General features: G+C 41.0%; 1 non-coding gene across 1 annotated transcript in view; it reads right to left on the bottom strand.

The window, feature by feature from the left end:
* Positions 1-1,188, bottom strand: part of LOC142358230 (large subunit ribosomal RNA) — a 3,522-nt gene extending 2,334 nt beyond the window's left edge. The window contains exon 1 of the ribosomal RNA XR_012761777.1: positions 1-1,188. This exon is cut by the window's left edge and continues 2,334 nt beyond it. This is a non-coding gene — a ribosomal RNA (large subunit ribosomal RNA).
* Positions 1,189-2,500: the final 1,312 nt, after the last annotated feature.

Raw genomic sequence — 2,500 nt, 5'->3', positions numbered from 1 at the left:
ATCGCCGGTTCTGCTTACCAAAAGCGGCCCACAAAAAGCTTGCATTCATAGTCCAAGTGCAATTAAGTCACAAGGACATCTCACCGATTTATAGTTTGAGAATAGGTGAAGGAAAAATTTTCCCCCATTCCTCTAATCATTCGCTTTAACCGATGAAATTGCTTTGCGAAGATTTTTCAATCTTGCTCAAGCTTTTGCTATCCTGAGGGAAACTTCGGAGGAAACCAGCTACTAGATGGTTCGATTAGTCTTTCGCCCCTATGCTCAGGTCAGACGATCGATTTGCACGTCAGAACCGCTTCGGGCTTCCACCATGGTTTCCCGTGGCTTCGCCCTGCCCAAGCATAGATCACCATCTTTCGGGTCGTGTGCTACTTGCTCTGGATCAGTCATGCAATAAGAGCAAAACCGTCCGTGGTTGCGGGACACCGAATCGGCGCCCTCACCACACAAAGTAGTGCAATTCATAAAAATTACACTGTTCACTTTCATTTCGCGTGTGCGCTTTCAATGAGCGACAACACTTGCAAGCAACTCACACTCCTTGGTCCGTGTTTCAAGACGGGCTGTAGAGAGCATTGAATAGGAAGTTGAGGTCAGACAGGCAATCAAGATCAATTTATCTCATTTTGTTTAGAATCAACAAGAAGAATTCCGAGGAAAACTTCTGCTCGATTCATTAACAAGATTTGCCAAAAGACGACAACTACACTACTCGGTAGCCGAGAATATAATATCAAGGCATTGAGTATGGTAACGCTCACTCCAGTTCCCCTTCAACAGTTTCACGTACTTTTCACTCTCTCTTCAGAGTGCTTTTCAACTTTCCCTCACGGTACTTGTTTACTATCGGTCTCGCTTTATAATTAGCTTTTGGAGAGACATATCTCCAGCTTCGAGTTGCACTTTCAAACAACTCTACTCATAGGAATGAGCCATTATGACTGGTATCGAAAATGACCTTTACAGGATTTTCACCTTCTTTGATGCTACTTTCCAGTAGACATCAGGACAAATTCACCAGTCTAGCATCAAACCATACCGGACACCGAGAAATGTTGCCATTTCTCTTCCCGATGAGCTTTTCCCTGTTCATTCGCCATTACTAAGGGATTCTCAGTTGATTTCTTTTCCTCCCCTTACTGATATGCTTAAGTTAAGGGGGTTCTCTCGCCCAATTCAGGTTATGTAGTTGATTGTCTCTTAATTGGTTCACTGACCAATATGAGACAGAAACCGATTCAGCAGTTTTGTTCGCTACTACTATCAAACACAGGTCGAAGTTTCCATTCAGTCATTAATTCCAACTTTCAAATGTTGTTGTTTCAGCTTTCGCTTACTAGAAGCAACATAATACTCGCTGCAATACAGACCTCGGGAAACCCTCACCGTGAATAAGGTTCACTCACATATTTCACTACATTTTGCGTGGGATTGGAGATGAGGCTACTCGTTCTTGCTCAGTACTAGGCTGAAAATTAACGAAACTTCGTTACAAACGTTCACATGTTGATGTTTCCGCTTTCGCGTACTCGAAACAACATAATACTAGTCTTTGTAATTTAGTTTCATAATTTCAACTGTTCTCATGCAGAATTTTTGCTCATTCTTATCCCAAATTTTGACCTGGCTACTAGTTACACTCCTTGTACTTATTGCAAAATGACCACAAATTTCAACAGCTTTCACATGTTGCTGTTTCGGCTTTCGCTTACTACAGTCAACATAATACTCGTTGCAAAATAAGTGCTCGGCATCTGCAATTTTCCAAAGACGAAGTTTCGCCAGTTCAATTTTCGCTCGCCAATTATGGCTACTAATTCACACGGTACTGAGCTCAACAACATTAAATTTGTTCAGCAAGACTTTCACATGTTGATGTTTTGGCTTTCGCCTACTAGAAGCAACATAATACTCGTCTTGTTAGCTCATTCAATGAGAATAGCTTTTCCCGTTGAGAATTTTTGCCTTCAATTGGCGTTGTAGTGAGTTTGGCTACTCAGATCACCAAATACTTGTGACAATTCGAACCAGAAATGTTTTCAATTTTCACATGCTGATGTTTCGGATTCAACCTACTAGAAGCAGCATAATACTTGTATTCAACAATTTCTGTATCAAATCCCAGTTTTCTCTGGTGCATCTTTGCCAAACTATTCCAAACTGCCTGAGTCTGAATACCAATTACAGGTACTAGTAAATGCACGTTACTAAGGACTATATAGTTCTAGGTTACTGTACACAACGACGTTCACATGTTGATGTTTCAGCTGCCGCTTACTAGAAACAACATAATACTTATCGTGCATACCTTTCCATAACTTGTCCTTTTCAGATGCATTAGTTTCCCTTTGTCTTGGCTTCTACAGTCAGACTGGCTACTAGTAACAGCACAGTACTAATCACATATCGTTCTACAGTTTGCAGACAACTTTCACATGTTGATGTTTCAGCTTTCGCCTACTAGAAACAACATAATACTCGCTGTATACATTTGTAG

The sequence above is a fragment of the Convolutriloba macropyga genome, unplaced genomic scaffold, assembly GCF_964194025.1.
Source record: "Convolutriloba macropyga unplaced genomic scaffold, txConMacr16.3 SCAFFOLD_5186, whole genome shotgun sequence".
Taxonomy (NCBI): Eukaryota; Metazoa; Xenacoelomorpha; order Acoela; family Convolutidae; genus Convolutriloba; species Convolutriloba macropyga.
The sequence above is the reverse complement of the archived record's forward strand: the minus strand, read 5'-3'. Positions and strand labels throughout refer to the sequence as shown.